Source organism: Zootoca vivipara, chromosome 2 (assembly GCF_963506605.1).
Source record: "Zootoca vivipara chromosome 2, rZooViv1.1, whole genome shotgun sequence".
Classification (NCBI taxonomy): Eukaryota; Metazoa; Chordata; class Lepidosauria; order Squamata; family Lacertidae; genus Zootoca; species Zootoca vivipara.
Window position 1 is genome coordinate 67,011,921 of NC_083277.1, and position 9,237 is coordinate 67,021,157.

Consider the following 9,237-nt stretch of genomic DNA (forward strand, 5'->3'; position numbering starts at 1 on the left):
TGTATCAACAGTGGTGCAACTATAGAAGGAAACAAAGGGCTTCTTGTTTGTACTGCCACCTGACCCAGAGTAGCAAGTTGCATTGGAAGAGAGCCACCTGGGACATAGGGAAATGCTTTGACTTACATAACAAAGTCATCTGACTATCATGGTGTGGAGTTTCGATTGGCCATGCACAGGGCCACTGGCCCGAGATATTTTGCTGCCTGAGGCAAAGATTGGGGTGTTTATTATTATATCCCACCTTTCCCCAAAGAGTTCAAGGTGGCATCCACACTTCTCCTTCACATTCCATTTTATCCTCACAACAACCCAGTGAAGTGGCTTAGGCTGAGAGATAGTAACTGGCCCAAACTCACCCAATGGGCTTCATGACTGAGTGTGGATTTGAATCCTCGCCTCCCAGATCCTAGACCATATATCAAAAATGGTTTCAGTCAGCAATAGCTAATGTGGTGCCTTCCAGATGTTTTGGACTGCAAATTAATAAATAAAAGCTCCCATTCATCCCAGTTAGCATGGCCAGTGGCCAGGGAAGATGGGTGTTATAATTCAAATCTTCTGGAGGGCCCTTGGTCTAAGTCAAAGGAAAATGGTGAGTGTAACCCATACACACGTACTTGGAAGTGAACTCTATGAAACTTAGCGAGGCCAGCTTCAAAATCAACATGCCTACTATTGAGCGAGTCTTGAATAGAAAGCCATAGAATAAATGTGAGCTCGTGAAATTTGCCGTCAAAGAATCATAAATGAGCAGCACCTCTGATCGCATTGTGATCCCCATCAGACATTCCAACAAAATGTGAAATTTCTTAGCAAAGCAGTTTGCTGCAATTTATTCACTTCAAAAGGTGGTGGTTGTTTTTTCAAAATTAAATGTTTACAGTCCTCAGTAGTGGCATCTTCATACTGCACTCTTCCAAGTGGAAGTAAGTATTAATTAAACTACATTCTTGGAACTGGTAACTCAGCTGCTTGTTTCTTTGATGGCAGAAGTATGATTTCAGTTGGTCAAAGCACACCTTGCTACTATATGGTACCAGAAAGCTGTACTATTTGTTTACAAGATGCACCTATACAATTACATTAGATTTCAGCTAATAATAATGATTAATAATAAGCAGAACCTGAAGGTGACCTGTGACCTGTTTTTAAGTGCCAGATGAGAACACAGATAGCCTAATAGATTAATAGCTATATTTGTTTAAAAAAATAAAAAAATAAAAAAATGTGTACTGTAGGCATAACTGTTTAGAGAGAGACAAAAAAATCGAATAATGTATTTTTACCTTTAATAATTTTATCTTGTATACTGTAATATTTTTACCTAAAACAATGACAACAAAATAAAATTACCTCAGAATATTTTCTTGTGTATTGAGTGTGATATTGATAAAAACTTTTTTAAAAAGCCAGCAGGTTCCAATTGTAGCACAAAATCTAGCTTTTTATTAAACTACCTGGCACTCTTGCTTGAACTCATAGTCTCACTCCTGTTTCAGTGATGTCTACACTGACTTGGTCATGTCCATAGAATGGAAGATGACAGGATCCCCAGGGGTGTGCTCTATGGAGAGCTGGCTTCAGGCACCAGGCCCATTGGCAGACCAACTCTGCTCTACAAATGCGACATGAACGCTGGCAACATCAACCCCACCATTGTTTTGGAAAGTGCAAATTTGATAGATTTGCCTCCAAATGCACATGGAATCAAATTTATTTCCCTATCCTTACTTACAGCAAGGGTATCTGAAGAAGTGTGCATGCACACGAAAGCTTATACCAAGAGCAAGCTTAGTTGGTCTCTGAGGTGCTACTGGACAATTTTAAAAAAATTTTATATATTTTTACAGCGAGGGTGTGTTTCGATGAAGAATGCACTGGTCCTGAAATACCTGGTAGCCCTATCTTTCTAGCAGGCATCTTTTCCTTCCCAACCTTTGCCCCCTTTCCTCTTAGTAAACCTCCTTTCTTCATAGACTGCATCGTAAGAATCTGGCTGAGCCAACCCAATCTAGCCTGAAGAATGTGACAAAAAGTCTCATTATAAATATCCTCAGAGATGGAGTGGGTAACAGAATACATGCTTTGTCTCCGGTTTGCTAGCTGAAAACTAAAAAAAGGAAGAAAGGCAGACAGATGCTGGCTGGCTGTTGCTAGATTTTTATGGATCTGTGTTTGGGGTCTGTTTACCCCCATGCCCACCCCCAAAATGGGGAAGGGGGATTAAATCTATACAGTGACTTCTTTGTTTGCCCAGACCGAATGTGAAGATGCCAGAGCAGTTGTCAACATTCCACTACTTCTCGGGCCCAAATTTAGCATGGAATTTAAAAGCTAACTTTAGCAGATGTGCTGGATCAAAGCAGGGTGCTTAGGGAAGCATTTCACAAGAGCCCTGTTTGGGCATTCCTCCTCGTGCAACTGACAATCCTGTGAGGACAACAGCAGGGCCCTGACCCCACCCGCCCTGCCTTGCACCATCCAGCACATTGGGGCACATGCTTGCAGTACAGCACCTGCTCTGCACTCATGATGTTGAACCCTGGTCTGAAATACAAGGGGGAAATCAAAAGAGGAGGGTGTTGGAATCAAGCACCCCTGTGCTTGTGAATTTAATTGTTCTGTTTCTGCTACACTTTATTATTGAAGCAATTTGGGGGGGGGAGTATCTAAGAAACTGAAGGGTTCCAAATGCTGGGGGGGGGATGGGGGTTTATAACTACAATTTGAATGAGCTTAGGGGTGTTTTGGCTAAGAATGAAAGGTCAGTAACCCCACACCCTCCAAAAAAGAAAAATCACCCTGTTTGACTCAGTAGCTTTCCCACACTTTAATTTTTAGGGCTGTAAGTCAAGGTAAACTTTTCATCAGGCTGTTGTTATTAAATGTATTTTAGTCACAGATTCCAGGCCCTGAAAGACACGGTGATGAAGAAACCTTAGTGGTGTTTGCTGATGTGTGTAAGTTAAAAAAGAAACATTTGCATGACATTTGGCCTAAAGAGAAATGTACTGTGGCTCGATTAGAGCTTGATAGCATGCAGACGTCCAAGACCAGGGCTGTGTTTTAAACCTATGCGAATGATGAATGCCATTCAGTGTGCCAAACATGCCAGCCTAATCAAAAGATGTGGCGAAGATTTAAGGGAGCATCAGGCGTTGCTAAAGCAACTGTAAAGCATCATTTATTAACATTCTCCATAAAAAGGGAGAGGCAGGCATCATGTGGGGCTAAGAGTAGCTGGCAAATTTCTAGGGAAGATTTATGCTAAATAAGAATATGCAATCTTCAAATAAGAACCATCACCCCATTAAATTGATTACCAGGAATATCAAGACGACCTTATGCATGCTTACTACTAGGAAGCGAAGCTGATGCTAATTCACAGCATCCCAGAGAAGGAGATTTTTCTGGCTGAGGAGATGCAGCCTGATAACAAGACTAATAAGGGAGGGAAGTGAATGTGTGTGTGTTTGTTTGACAGGGAGAGAGAATGAGAATGTAGAAGTAAAGCAGGAAGGACCCATTAAAATTTATGGCGGAGAGACACGTATCCAGGGCTTTTTTTCAGGAACTCTCCACAACTCAGTTCCGGCACCCCCCAGGTGGGCACCATTGCTGTTATAAGAGAAAAAGGGAGGCGTTCATGGTAAGTTCAGGCACCCCTCTTTTTTCTAGAAAAATAGCACTGCACACTATGGGTGTTGGAGTTCAAAAGCATATGGAGTGTCACAGGTTCATCATCCCAGATGGTGAATGAAAATGCATGAATATTGCCCATATTGGCGGTGGCAGTGGTTGAAGAGTGTGTTATCACTGCCTTCTCTTGCTCTGATTGCAAACCTTAACAGAATGACAATCTTATTCCAAATGGGATTTGCCTCCTGTATCTACCCAATGGCTCTCCCTGCTGACCTGAATTCTAGGAATTGTGTGGGGCGGGGGGTCCTCTTTTCAGCCTTACATCATTTAGGTGCCCATCCTGCCAAGGAAAGCAGAAAACTCGGGTGTGTGTCTCTCTCTCTCTCTGTGTGTGTGTGTGTGTGTGTGTGTGTGTGTGTGTGTGTGTGTGTGAGAGAGAGAGAGAGAGAGAGAGAGAGAGAGAGAGAGAGAGAGAGAGAGCGCTCTGGGGGGGTATCTGCACTTATCTCCTGAAGCAGATAGCTTTAGATGTGGATCTCCAATATTTGGATTTTTCAGATCACTGGCTGAGCCTGCTTCCAGCAACTTCCATTTGGCAGGGCTTTTACTACATCTCAGAGTATTGTCAAAGGAACATGTCATTCCTCTCAGATCAATCAAGAAACTTCCCAGATAGATGACACCATGGTGTGACATTATTTAGACTGAGAGCCAATTTCCTTCAATGCAGAATTGTGGGTGGTCTATCTCTTGTGTGTGACACGTCTTAGCAATACCTGACTCAGAAACTTGCTTTCCATATTACACAAAGGAAAGAGCTGATCAAATACCTGGTGCTTCCTACAAAACTAGAAAGAAGTACGCTGACTTTTGACCATCATTGACTTGGAGTTCACAAACCTTTGGTTTGGGAGAACTTGTGGATTAGTAACTGCCTTGACTTCTGTGGTGATTTCTTTAGATGGAATAAATAATGTCATGTTCGGGATCCAAATAATCAGACAACTAGTCTCTTGTGCAAAACCAAAACAATAAAAAAAAACACTCACAGAAAAGATTAATTTATCCAGCTGGGAAAGCCTGTTGGAAGAAAAATGTCTTTTGTTTTATTATTATGTTTCTGTGCTGTCAGATTACTTCTACTGTATTCTTGTACTCATATTATCATCATCATCATCATCATCATCAGAAATAGTAGCACATTTAAACAAGAAAAGATCTGCCTGAAAACATAAGAAATCACCAGGTTGTCAATTTAGTATATTTTCCATCTATTCTATCTCATAGCCTGCAGGCTGTGCTCACGAGTCAATAATCCAGCTCTGAGCAGCTAGTGTGGCTGTTCTGTGAAAGGGGAACACAAGCCACATCACACAAAATGCTTCACTCTACGCTGAACTCTTGTCAGGTTCCTCATAGGTTAATTAGGCAATATAGAAAACAAGCTTTAATGCACGAAGCAATAGTTATCTGACCACTAATTAGAAGCACTTTAGATGATCGCACAGCAGCAAAAGTAAGTTAAAAAAATAATCAAGAATTGATTTTTGACATTTTCATTCCACGCGTAGCTGCACCAAGCAGTTTCCTCATGATGGCAGATGAGAAGTTCTGAGAGCCTTTTAATGTGGGTCAAGTAGTGATGGGCAAAAAGAACAGTCCTGAATGGTCCAGACTGCTGAAGGTAGGCTGTCATGGACTTGATCCGTGCTTGGGTGGGAGACCAGTAGGAACCCTGTGTAGGCAACCCTGTTTTCTAAGGGAATAGATGAAGTTTTTTCTCTGATGACAAGAAGTAGCTTTTGTTTGGTGAACTTTAAATTGTATCACATTCCGTAGAATCATAAAGCTGTAGAGTTGGAAAGCAACCCAATCTAGTTCAACCCCCGGATCTTTTGCCCAATGTGGGGCTCAAACCCACAACCCTGAGATAAAGAGTCTCATGCTCTACTGACTGATCTTTCGTTATCCTGAAAAGCAGCACTCAAATTATTGTCCCATGATTCCTTGCAACATGAGTCACATTGCGGCCCCAATAGCCTTCAAAAACAGTAGGTAAGGGTGCCACCACAAAAGGTATAGGGGCAAACTCTGGATCTCCTGTAATTTGAGCACTGCTTTAAAAGCAATGAATTCTTTTAAGCATTTTTATTAGGTATTTGTACACCACCCTGGAAAGGGCAGTACAGAATTTATTCAAAAACAAAGGCAGGAGCCCTGAGCCCTGGTAGCAAGAGACTGAGTGTTTCGCTTCTCCATTACCCTCCCACTGGTTCCACCTTCAACTCATGCTTCCCTCTCCCTCATTTATCTCCCTCCAGGTTTAAAAAGAACCTTCCTGTTGGGAAAATGCTTTTCTATATGATGATCACACAACAGGGCAGGAACTTGAGACATTTTCATGAAGCAATCATTATCTGTCTTCTGCCTGGGCGCTGGATTTGAGAGCAGCTATTCCAATCCCCAGAGGCTTCTCTTGATACGAACATAAAGATGCCTGCAGCCTAATAGGTTTTCTGATAACTACTGAAGTGTTCCAATGTGAACAGCGTCTGTTGAGGTTTCCTACCAAGCAACCAGAATATTCATTCCATTTCCCCTCCCGCCTTGGTTTTCTATCCCCCCACCCCCAAGAGACTCTCAACAGTCCGTATAATTTATTACACAGCAATAAAAAAGTTAAGTTTTTAAGGTTCCACAAGACATAGAGCTGGATTCAACTAACAAGTCCTACCAGCAGAAGCCCACACAAGGACTTCTGCTGGTGCAATGGGGCTGTTCTCCCCATGCCTCCTGTGCTCCCAGCTGGCTTGTGGGAGGGGTAGGGAGAACTCCTAGAACACAACATGCGGGGGAGGGGGGAGGTCAGGTCATTCCATCAGGCAAGAAGCAATGCTTGTGCTGATGGAGTGATCTACCTACTTAACACTACATTGAATTCCTCTTCAATATCCCATGGCCTCTGAGCATGGCCTCAGTTGGTTAGAGCATGGTGCTGATCAGGGCCAGATTCAGATTTGATGAGGCCCTAAGCTACTGAAGGTAATGGGGCCCTTAATATGTCCAGCTGTCAACCACAAATTGTCGCTTTTTTGTGTGTTGAATATATGCTGTATGGTAATTCCTGGACCTAATAGGTATCTAAAGCCATTTGCACATAGCAAATAGGAGCCTACACAACACAAAACACTGTTGTTGTATGTAGGTTTTATTTCATTTGTTTTATATCTTATATTTTGGAAATGGACATTCAGGTTTTTTCCTTTAATTTTTTGAGGGGGGCCCAAGAGAGTGGGGTAAGCTTGTTTAGCTTATACATAAATCTGGCACTGGTGCTGATCATGCCAAGGTTGCCAGTTCAATCCCCATATTTCTGCATTGCAAGGGGCTGGAATAGATAGTCCTCAGGATCCCTGCCAATTATAAGATTCTATGATGGGGTTGCCCCTCTAGGGTTTTCCTCTCCCCTGCCAATTTTTTTGTACTTCTGCAAACCTTTCTGTTCGCTCCAGCATGCTCATGTCTCCTTTTTGTTTCCCAGTGGCCCTTTCCTGCTCTAAACACCTGTGTTTATTATTATTATTATTATTATTATTATTATTATTATTATTATTATTATTATTTTGGTGGGAGAGAGAAATGAAATATCTATAGTAGCAGTTACAATGCTGCAGACACTCTATTAACTAGAAATATCTAAAACACCACTGTCATCCCTGGGGATCATCTTAAGTCCTTTAACATGCAAGGTTACGAGAGCTTTAGTTTCATTCCTTACTACCTGTGAACACTTAAAGATTGCAGCCCAGTGGAGCATCAACTATCATTAGAGACTGAGCAGTGACAGAACCTCTTAAACTGTCAAATTCCACAATACAGTGGCCTTGGCAGGTGTTTGATAAGCTTATATTTAGGAACAGGTGTAGGGCCATGTAACACAACCATCTCGTGCATGGCAGCTTCTGTATGCATGACAGCAGCCGGAGCTGAGAGGCAGTTATCATGACCCCTGAGGACTGTGCTGATGTGCTTTCTCCTGCCCACAGCCACCTTCAAACATGGTACTCAGGTGTGCACAAATGAGTCGCCATGCCAGAGTTGCCATATGACTCTTGTCTAACTGAGCTTCCATCTGCATATCCTTGGACTCTGTGCTTTCTGTGCTTCTATTCTGCCACTTTCTGAGCTCTCTGTGACTTTGGAGAGGGGTGTGTGTGAATGCTTTCCAGAGACTGTGAATCTGTTAACCCTCTCTCCTCCAGTGTTTCTTCTCCTAGCTGTTACCCATCCAGCATTTCCCAGTTTCTGCCTTCTGAACTATGTCCCTCTGCAAACCACTATTCCAAATCTATATTGTCCTGTTGCTGCTGGGAAGATTCAGGATCAGGAGGAGGGGGTGACTCACACCATTCTTCCTCAGTGCAGCCCTCCTCAGCAAGGCCCCTTTCAAAACATCTAGTTCATTGGTATATTTTACTATTTGGATTTTCTACTACTGAAGCTACTTCTGATGCCAATATAGATGACCCTGCCAATTGACTTCTGCCTATGAGCTGTGTGCCATATTACAGCTGGGTGGTTTGCATGCCACTGAGCTTCACTACATAACATATGCTTCACCCAAATGACCCAAATGGGAGTCCCTGTGCAAACAGGTGCAATATGTCCCAGATTCAAGTGAGCGTTTTGCTTCCTCTGTGTGGGGCTATGGACTGCTTTGCATGGTACATAAAAGTAGCATCATCCGGTGCATATGTGATTTGCACTTCCTGTGTGGTATACAGAGAGGAAAGCTGAGCATCTGCTTGTGGTGCCCTTCAAATGCACATAGAATTTATACATGTCACCATGCGGAGGGGGGAATGCCCCTTCCGCGTATGACACAGAAAGTATGTACTGTATAGTGGATACATGTCACTTATGCCATACTGCTGTCACTGCTGCCGTATTATGTGTGAAGCTGCTCTGACCTCCTTCCTATGAAATGTGTTTCTGCCAGATAATTGACAAGCAAGCTACAGAAGCCTGATTCTGAAACGACCCCCCTGAGATTCTTGTCAAGGTATGTGGATGAACTGTGAAGCCCTCGCAAATGCAAGGACAGTTGAGAATGTGAATAATGCAGAAAGGGGTGCTCTGTGGGGGGAACCAAACATAGTAAGCGGAAAGAGGTGAGAGATGGTCTGGAGTTGCTTATCCCACAGACACTTCTGGAGCTGGAAGCCAGAAGGTATTTCTTGGTTTTCTTATTTGGTTCTGCTTGAAGCCACAAGCAATAACCTCTTGACCTTCAAAGGGGATGGACTGTAGCATGCAGAAGTTCAGTCCCTGGCATCTCCTTTTAAAAGGATCAGCTAGCAAATGATGGAGAAGACCCTGCTGTGACTGGTATTGTAGAGAGCCTCAGCCAGTGTGGGCTAGGTGAACATTAGGGGAGTGGGTGGCGTTGTGAAACCACTGAGCCTCTTGGGCTTGCTGATCAGAAGGTCTGTGGTTCAAATCCCCATAACGGGGTGAACTCCCGTTGCTCTGTCCCAGCTTCTGCCAACCTGGCAGTTCGAAAGCACACCAGTGCAAGTAGATAAATAGGTA